This window comes from Heterocephalus glaber, unplaced genomic scaffold (genome assembly GCF_053883595.1).
Source record: "Heterocephalus glaber isolate CG9 unplaced genomic scaffold, H.glaber_assembly_v1.0 deba00001600, whole genome shotgun sequence".
Taxonomy (NCBI): domain Eukaryota; kingdom Metazoa; phylum Chordata; class Mammalia; order Rodentia; family Bathyergidae; genus Heterocephalus; species Heterocephalus glaber.
This window is the reverse complement of record NW_028258372.1, coordinates 16,321,695-16,330,530: the sequence shown is the minus strand read 5'-3', so window position 1 is coordinate 16,330,530 and position 8,836 is coordinate 16,321,695. Positions and strand designations below refer to the sequence as shown.

The 8,836-nt window shown below is 43.0% G+C and overlaps 1 long non-coding RNA gene across 1 annotated transcript; it reads right to left on the bottom strand.

Annotated features, from left to right (window-relative positions):
* Positions 1 to 1,051: 1,051 nt before the first annotated feature.
* LOC110350944 (uncharacterized) lies at positions 1,052 to 6,186 on the bottom strand. The gene is made up of 3 exons (XR_002397906.2): positions 6,091 to 6,186; positions 3,223 to 3,311; positions 1,052 to 2,507 (listed from the first exon to the last, which is right to left on the bottom strand). It is a non-coding gene; the product is annotated as an uncharacterized LOC110350944 (long non-coding RNA).
* Positions 6,187 to 8,836: the final 2,650 nt, after the last annotated feature.

Below are 8,836 nucleotides of genomic sequence, written 5' to 3'. Positions count from 1 at the left end.
CAAAGTTTCCCTAGTACACACATCCGGGACACCTGTCATGCAGTTCATCAGTGCTCTGGCCGTGTCCTCAAAGATCCCTCATATCGCAGCAAATGCACCAGGAATGTTCCCTCGTCTATTGTATTTAGACAATCTTCCATAAACATTCCTACGGCAAACATCAAAGTATCTTCCCTTAAGAAGAGTATCTCAGCTGGGCTTTTCAGAGAATTGGGGAGAAAATAATTCAAAATGCTCTTCTCCAGCAAGGGTCTAAGGCTCAGGATTCACCCCCTTATGGGCAGAGGCACTTGCTTTGAAACCAGGTGAGCATGTAGGAGGGGTAATGTTCAGTTAGCAAACTTAAAAGGGCCTGGACAGGATCCCTGTGTAGATCAAAGGCCTCCCCATCCTGCCTGGAGCTGTGCTCTGGGTGTGGGGGAGGCATCTGAGGAAAAGCCAGGATTTTCTTTAGGAACTAGTTTTGGAGTTGGGCCAGCATGAGCCAGGCTCCATTGAGAAGCCAAATTTCCACACCGTGGAACATTAACATTTCTAATATGAAATATATTGTGGGCAAGTGTTGACAGCTTCTCACTGCAGCCACACAGATTTCTTAGCAATGTCCTTGGGAGACTGAAATCCGAGCCACATCTCCCTTACTCCTGATGAGTTCAAGAGGTCCTAAAACTAGCTGGATTCTGAAGCGACTGGGAAATGAGACAAAAGGCTAAGCCCTTTGCTACAGCAGCAAACACATAACTATAGTTGGGAAATGTGGCTTGTGTCTGTGGGCGAGCAAGCTTCGCGGGTGTGACAGACCTTCCCACCTGTCACAGGCAGGGCCTGGGCAACACAGGCTTCTGTAAGGAGGACGAAGAGGAACCAACAACGCAAGCTTCCTTTGCTCCCAGTGGCTAGGGAGAGGTGGTAGAGGGACGAGGGCCTGGGATCCCTGCTGGGATTCACCTCCACTCTCCCCAGGGAGGTGTCACCCCTTCGGCTGGGCATCCCTAGGTATCCGCTGGAATAAACTAGCCACAAGAGTGGGACTGAAGGGACTGAAGGCATGTTATGGATTTGATATGCACCATTTATGTATTGGTGACTGTGCCCTAGACTGTAATTATTGTGTACCACCACTGGTGTTTGAGGTTAAACTTTTATTTTTGAAGTGGGTAAATACCAACGCTATTTTCTTCTTTTTACTTTTTCATAATTAGACTACCCTGGCTGCTAATTATGGTAGGGGTGTGTCAACATTGTCTCAAAGTGGTATCAACTAAGATCTATATTAAAAGAAGGGAGGAGGCCCCAATGCACCCTTGTTTTGCACTAGTTAATACTTGTCCTTTCAGGTCATTCTGGTCACTCTTGACTCAGTGATCGCCATGTGCTCATGTTGCTTTGTCGGCAGGTAGTTCTGGCCCGTGGTGTGCTGGTAAATGCATACAAAATGGCTCTTTGAAATAAAGTCTGGATTTGTAGTGTTTCCTATTTGCCAATTATTATGAGGCCAATACTCCCTCCATAGCTAATTTCAAGCCACCAATGTGATGTTACTATATGTGGCGTTGGGAAGAGAAACACAGTACATCACTTTATATTTCCATAATACAGATACAAGAGACCTAAATAATCTCAAGAAATAAGTATGAAATATAAGTAAGGTATTAGTAAAATAGAAAGTGACATAGTTTGAGTATTTGCTACATCTGTTTTAAGATAATTTATTTGTAAACTCGTATAATTTAATCTTTAGTAAAGGATATTTTAACAGTTTACCAAAATCTTGAAATTTTAAGGATCAGCTCTCATGAGCCAGTATAAACCATTTCCAGCACGTCACTGATTCTGATCAATGTAATTAAAGCTCAAGGAAAGGTCAATTTCCCCACAAGGCCAAAACCCATCAATCAGTGGTCAATATTGCAAAGTTAACATTGGACAGAGCCCCAAGCCTGTCATTTTTCAGAAAAAGCTTAATGTTTTGATGGACTATCTAGCAAATGTAACAAGCCTACCATTTCAAGAGAGAAGAAAAGATTTCCTGTTTGAAAAAGTGAGATAAATTCTACCTTGAGTCAACCTGGAGGGAGGAACAGTTTGACGAGGGGTTGAGCCTGTCTGTTGCAACACGCTGACAATTTTGATGACAAATGTTTGGACATTTTGACATCACATTCGAACCTGAGCTTTCTGCAGTTATGTAGTGTTGCCTCAGGAACCTTGTGGCTGAGAGGCTCTGTGATGATGTCCAGGTGTGTGGTGACAGGGGCCCAAGCAGGGGAGGTGAGAGGGGGATGAGAAGGGAAAGGCCAAGGAGACACAACAGTCCCCCGCCTCTTCTATGCAGCAGAGCAGGAACCTTCTTGCAAACAAAACCTGGCAATGCTCTTGTCTGACTTGAAAAGGAACTCTTCTTCCGGTAGATACTCAGCAAATGGAGACGGTGGCATCAGAACGACACATTTACATTTCTTTATTCTTTCAGAAAAGAGGCAACCTGATTTTGCCTGTATCACATCCTGTGTAGAGTGAAAAGAAAAGTGTTAAGTGGAGTTCGCACTCGGCTGAGCAGTTTTGCCACCTCTGACAAATCACTTACCCTCTCCCAGCCCGTCTCCCACTCTACATACGAAATCTTCCCTGTCAGTGTGAGTGTCAAGTGGGACCATGTGAGTGCCAGCACGTCCCACAGGGCACCAGGAACATTTAAAATGAGTACGTTAGCCGGGAGTGGTGGCACACACCTGTAATTCCAACACTCTGGGGTGCTGAGGCAGGAGGGTCATAAATTTGAGTCCAGCCTGGTCAACTTAGACTCAAGTCTCAAAATCAAAAATAAAAAGGACTGGAGTTGTAGCTCAGTGCAAAGGCTCTTTGTTCAATCCCCAGTACTGCACAAACAAGCAAGCAAAAGAGTATGTTACCTTGGTGAGTAGATCTTCCCCTCGTGTCTCCCTAAACACCACTGGTACCAGAGCGCACTGGACCTTGCAGTCCCTACAGCACAGTCCCCTGGGAATCCCTACTCTGTAGCCCCCTCCTGAGAGCAGCCATTTCTCTGAGGGGCAGTTTCCTGTCTCCAAACTGGAAGGTGAGCCACTGGACCCCATTAACAGTCTACAATCCCCTTTACTCCTCTCATTTAGTTCCTCTTGCTAAAGCTTCATCTATGCTGTGACTTAAAAGCTAACTCTGACCCTTGAGGCATCTGTGAGGTCTAGTTTCTTATCAGACCTTCTCAGGGTGACGTTCCCATGTGTTGCAGACCTTGACTGGTGGAAGATGGACACCAGATGTTTTCTCCCTCCAGTTTCTGAGCCAAACTAAAGAAAACAAGCAAACAAAAAGGATCTCAAATCACAGTGCGTTACAAATCTCTTAATGCAGTAAAGTCTCTGAAAAATGGCCCGGGGTTCTTCATCATCTGGCCTATTTGCTAAGTTCAAGGTCACCTCGGGTTCAGCAGAACATTGTGCTATTTTTTCCAGTCCCTGGACAACAAGAGAATATAAAGCACATTTTCTAGTTAGGTTTTACATCCACAGGGCTCCAAGATAAATTCATTACATATGTTCTGGTTCATTCACACACAACTCAATTTGATATCTAAGAAGGCTTCAGAGTTTTAACAAAAAAATCTCTTCAAAGTATTCTTCTCTTTGAACCCAGCAGGCATATTTTCCTAAGAATAAGATTTAATAATGGCTGCAGTGTTTGTGTGTATTTGAAACATTGCCTCAAATCCCTCTTTTCTCAACTTCAGGTTTCCTTCAAAACATCTAATGTAAATAATTGTAATTTAAAAAATACTTATACATGGTGTGTGTGTATCAACCATGTAGGTATGTGCCAGGAATTGTACTAAGTGCTTCACACTACCACAAACATTTATAACAATGTTTGGAGGTAGGTATTACTTCTCTTATTTACAAGCAAAGAAGCTGAGGCTCAGAAGTTTTTATGACTTGACCAAAGACAGAGCTGACAGGTCAAAAAGCCAAGATTCTACTGAACTCTGTTTGTTTGAGTCCCCTTAGTTAATTCAGAAAATATTTATCAAGTGCCTCATGTGCCAACTGTTATACCAAGCCTGGAGAGGAAAATAAGGAAAGACTTTGCGATTCTCCAAGAGAAGGGCTTATTTTTATCCTTCAGCATGTAACTGAAGATGGCAGGCAAGGACTATATCAATAGGATGTGCTTGATTGCAAGAAACAGGAAACCCAACTCAAAAGGCCTTAAACAATAAGGAGACTTCCTGTGGCTATGACTGCTGGTTGCCCCGTAATACCCATTTTCCCCTTCCACTGGGAGCATAATTCTCAATTTTTAGCCAGACACATGGCCTCCTAGGATAAAGACAATGTTTCTCAGCCTGAAGTTGATGTAGCCATATAATTAAATTCTGGCTTATTACTAGGTACATCTTCTCACACATATCATTCTCTTTTCTCCTTTTTGCTGACTGGATTCAGGTGGGATGACTGGAGTTGGAGAAGCCATTCTGGACGAGGGCAATAAATGTGTTATGATGGCAGAGCTACCAGATAGAAGGTACATTGTCCCTGGGCTTCCTCTTTTTAAAAAAGTTTTTCTAAAATTTTAATTTTTATTAGTACCCGTTTGCAGTACATAATGATTATATTCATCACGGGGAGTTGGCACATGTATATCACACGTCTTAATTCTTTGTATGTCTCCTTTCACTTCCCTTCCTCCCCCTCCTTCCTTCTCTTAGCTCCTTTCCCATTTGCAGAAGATCAGGGCTTTTATTTTTTTAACCTGAAAAAACAAATAAATCTTGTTTGTTTAAGCCACTGTTATTTTGGGTTTTGGGTTACATATGATAGAACCTAATCCTGTTCATAAACTCACATAGCTAGAAGTCTAGAGGTAGGGTAGGCTTCAGTGTTAGTTTGATTCAACAACTCACTGATGATCGCAAGGAATCAGTTTCGTTCTAGGTCATTGTTCTGCCTGGGCTGTCAACTTCCTCCTGAGACTGGCCTCTGTCGTGGGGTCAAATAGCTGCCGAAGTGAGTACGTGGACAGGAAGGGCCCCAAAGCCCTCTCATAAAGGCGATAAAGCACCCTTCCCAGGAACCCTCTGACATCTTGCTTTTCATTACCCTGAATTAGGTCCAGTGTAGCCAGGAAAGTGCCAAAATGGATTGGTTTAGTCTGACAGAACCAGTCACCCTGGCAAGGGAATCAGAATGACACTGACCACATTGGGCTAAGCAGAGCTCACCTGGGGAGGTATTTCAGTCAGTCTTTGGTGTCAGTGAATGTAACCTGCAGTTTGTACTGTACTCAAAGAACCTCAGTGGCCCACTTGTGCAAGGAACAGCACAACACCTTCTTATAAGAGGATTGGGTGAAATATGCTGCCCCTCTATTTCAGGAGTTGGAGAGAGGCTGGAGGACTACAGAGCCGTTGTACTGGCTAGTCTAAACTCCAGCCGCCCACGTTCCCCAGAGAAGTCCCTTGGGAGTGTGCAGAGTTGGCAGTGGGGGCTCCCTCCCAAGATGGGGTGACTTAGGGAGGGCTGCCTGAGAGTTCTTCCTCCAGCCCACTGGGCCCTCTGCTCCACGGTTACTGGAGGTGCTTGTATTCCTGGAATTTAATTCTTTGGGAATAAAATATCTTCTTTCCAGAATCTCCAATAACCTGAGAGGAGTAACACATTGAATTCGGTACAATTTGTTGGTTAGATTAATTATTAGCTGCCTCATCCCTATCTTTTTCACCAAGAGGAACAATGTGCCAGTGGGCATTTGGGGCATCACCACAGAAAAGAAAAACTTCACAGTTCAGGATAATTAGAGAGGGTGGGGGTACATAATGGGGCCTCCTGAGTTCGTGGTGAGGTAGGGTAAGAGGGAGGGATAATAAGAATGACCAGGAAATGGAGGTAGTGGGGATGTCAAAGCCAACTTCGAGACTTAATCATTCAGCCCAAGGCTAGCCCCAGGCAATCTCTTCTATTGCAATCACTGGATTCTGCGGCTGGTGAGGAAAAACAGCTCTATTGCTTCCCTTCTTGGATGGAGCAGTGGTTGCCCGTCTTTGAAGTTTTGTTTCTTACACATCCATCTCACCTGTGGCATCCCCACGTGGCTCAGTACACAGCTTGTTCAAATGACAGGACTCATTTTGGTTAGTGTCCTCACCACCAGGAGGAAGACAGTCATCCTGTAGAAATCATGTGAGAGAAGGAGTAAGACCAGAAGCACTGGCCCAAAATAGGGTCAGAGGGAGGTAAGATATAGTGGAAAGCAAAAGGTCTTTCATATTTCAACCAAACCCCAAAAACATCCCGTAAAAAATGTCTTTCTATAGTAAATTCATTTGGGGACTGTTTTCCAGTAGACCACCAGTTCATTAGCTTATTCAAGCTTCTCACGTAAAGCAATGAGATATGTTTTACACATAATCCAAAATCATAAGAATCCACACTATTCGTCCAAAGGGCCATTTCTGAAGTTCTTGTGAAGTGCTTTGTTTCACTTGCACATTAGTATTTCTCCAAGTGTCTTCCCTAGGCCATTTATACACAAATCACATGACAGGAGAAAGGGCGGTAATAGTGGTGGTGAATATTAAAAACGAAGCCTGCTGAGTACAGTAGTGCATGCTTGTAGTCCCAGCTACTCATGAGGCTGAGATATGAAGATCACAAGTTTGAGCCCAGCCTGGGCTACAGAGTAAGACTTCATCTTAAAAAAAAATGGAGAGCTCTGGGCTGTACTTGGAACCTATTAAATTACATTCTGGAAATAGAGCTTAGAAATGAGCATTTTAAACCAGCAAATCATGATTTTAATTCTCGCAATGGTTTAAGCACTGTGATTCCTAGAATGCTAATAACAACACCTTAGAGCAGTGGTGGCGAACCTATGGCATGTGGGCCACAGCAGGCTGTTTGTATCAACTAAAAGCTCTAAAAGGTTTGCCATCACTGCCTTAGGGTAGATGGCTCTATACAAAGACGTTTGTAAAATATCTCATTGAACTTCATATAAATCTCAGGCAGGAATGTCAGAGCAGGTAACATCATATTCATTTTTTGTGGAACCACAGCTCTGTGCTGTCAAGCAGCTTGGACAAAGATCCCCACCATAATCGAGAGAGACTCAACTGCAACTCAGGCCTTGCAACGTTGAGTATGGTCCTCCAGCCTTTGCCCTGGACTGTAATGACATTCCAGCTTATGAAATAAGGGGTCCAAATTTGGGCCACTGTCTAAAGAGAAAGAAAATAGACACAACTAGAGCAGACATCATTTGTGGAAAAATAAAATAAAACTTGGAAGATGCCAATGACCAGTATATTCACTGTCATTAGTGATCTTACAATAATGTTTAAAAACTATAAGTATAATAAAGGATTATTTTTATTACCTGTCTGGATTTAGATTGGTTGACTCAATTGGTTTGGGCAAGAATGACCAATGTGAACCATGTGATCAGAAATTCTGTCAATGCCTGTCATACCAGCACTCGGGAGGCTGAGGCAGGAGGATTGCTGTGAGTTCAAGGCCTGCCTGAACTACATAGCAAGACCCTGGCTCAAAAAACAAAAACAAAAAGAACTGGAAATTCTGTTAAGTGAATGACACATTCATTTACTTGTAATGAAAATGGTGTTGAATGAGAATCATGTGACAAAAACCTGAGTCAAGGACATGTAAGGAATTACTCATATCTACTTTCTTTTGTCAGTAGTTCACGATGTCCTAATTTCAGTCTGAATTTTAGAGGAATTAAATCCGAGAAACTCAAAATTCTCTCCTGAGTTACAATTATTAGCCAACCTGGGGCCACTAAGGAGAGAGACAAATTGGTGATGAGTGGCAAAATTCTGTTAAGCCGATGAGTGGTCCCTGGAGAACCTCCATTTAGAGTCAAAACATGTTTTTCCCCTCAGAATCTCAGAGGCACACTGTGGGGTCAGAGGGGTTACATTTAGCCTTGGATTCCTAGGCAGCCCCTGGACTTACAATGTAATGGAGGCTCAGACTCTGTGTTGGGCCCTGAGGAAAGGCTGGCTTGGCCTTCGGACTTAATGGGCAGCCATCTTGTGGTGCAAGAGAACACGAGTGCCTTGTTCATACGGGTCAGTAGGGCCAGATCCCTCTCCAGTGTGGCTTCAGGAGGCAACCTCTGGTTAGATGCTGCATAGACTGAATAAATCCTTCATTAACTTGGACTCTTGGTAAATTTAAATGTCACACTCAGTGAAAATGCAGATTACAGCCAGACATGAGGGCAAGTGTTTGTAATCCCAGGATTCTAGGAAGCCAAGGCAGAAGATTTTGAGTTCAAGCCCCGCCTGGGCAATTTTGTGACTTAGCAAGACTCTGCTTCAAAAATTTAAAAAATGAAAAAGGTTTGGCGATGTAACTCAGTGCAAAGATTAGCATTGCAAAAAGTAAATAAACAACTTAAAATGCAAATTATACCATTGGACTTATATCATTATAATCAACACCTTTTGCTAATGATTGCTTTTGGATTTATTATAGTCATAGTCAGAATGAAGCCAGGCCGGGTGGGGGGTGCAATTTGGGCTCCCTCTGGGACCGCATCTTTGTAAGTGCTGTACAGAGGGTGCCTTTTCCACCAGCCCCCTGTCTAATCATCTCTGTTTTCTATTTATACATTTTTTGATACCTAGAAATTAATCTCTTCTACTATTGAGATAAATAATAGCTTGTTTTCTAGTTTTCAAAAATAGTTTGTGGTTGTTGTTTGGAGACCTTCTGGATTTATTGAAGTATATGATATGTGTAAAAGGTATGAAGTGTTCTGCTGGGCCTGAGGCACAGGAAATAGAATTTTATTC